The sequence below is a fragment of the Lipotes vexillifer genome, unplaced genomic scaffold (assembly GCF_000442215.2).
Source record: "Lipotes vexillifer unplaced genomic scaffold, Lipotes_vexillifer_v1.1 scaffold8, whole genome shotgun sequence".
NCBI classification, from domain to species: domain Eukaryota; kingdom Metazoa; phylum Chordata; class Mammalia; order Artiodactyla; family Lipotidae; genus Lipotes; species Lipotes vexillifer.
The window spans coordinates 192,945-193,475 of NW_006781519.1; positions in this window are offsets into that span (position 1 = coordinate 192,945).

Below are 531 nucleotides of genomic sequence, written 5' to 3' on the forward strand. Positions count from 1 at the left end.
TTTTGGTTTTCTTTAATATAATTTTAATGACATTACATGATGGCCTATGGTGATTTTACCATATTTCATTAGATGTATTCTGTTTTTTAAATTATTTTTATTTATTTTCTTTATTTTTTTTGACTGCGTGGGGTCTTAGTTGCAGCATGTGGGGTCTTCATTGAGGCATGCGGGATCTTTTCATTGCGGCACGGGCTCTTCATTATGGCGCAAGGGTTTCTCTCTAGTTGTGGTGTGTGGGCTCCAGGGTGCGTGGGCTCTGTAGTTTACATCACACAGGCTCTCTCTAGTTGAGGCACATGAGCTCAGTAGTTGTGGCGCGTGGGCTTTTTTGCCCTGCAGCATGTGGGATCTTATTCCCTGACCAGGGATTGAACCCACGTCCCCTGCATTGGAAGGCAGATTCCTTACCACTGAACCACCAGGGAAGTCCCTCATTAGGTGTATTTTAGGCCATTATGATGGTGTCTGAGTTGCCAAATATGTAAGAAGTCTAAAGATCCATAAATAATGCAATTCGGAGATAATAAA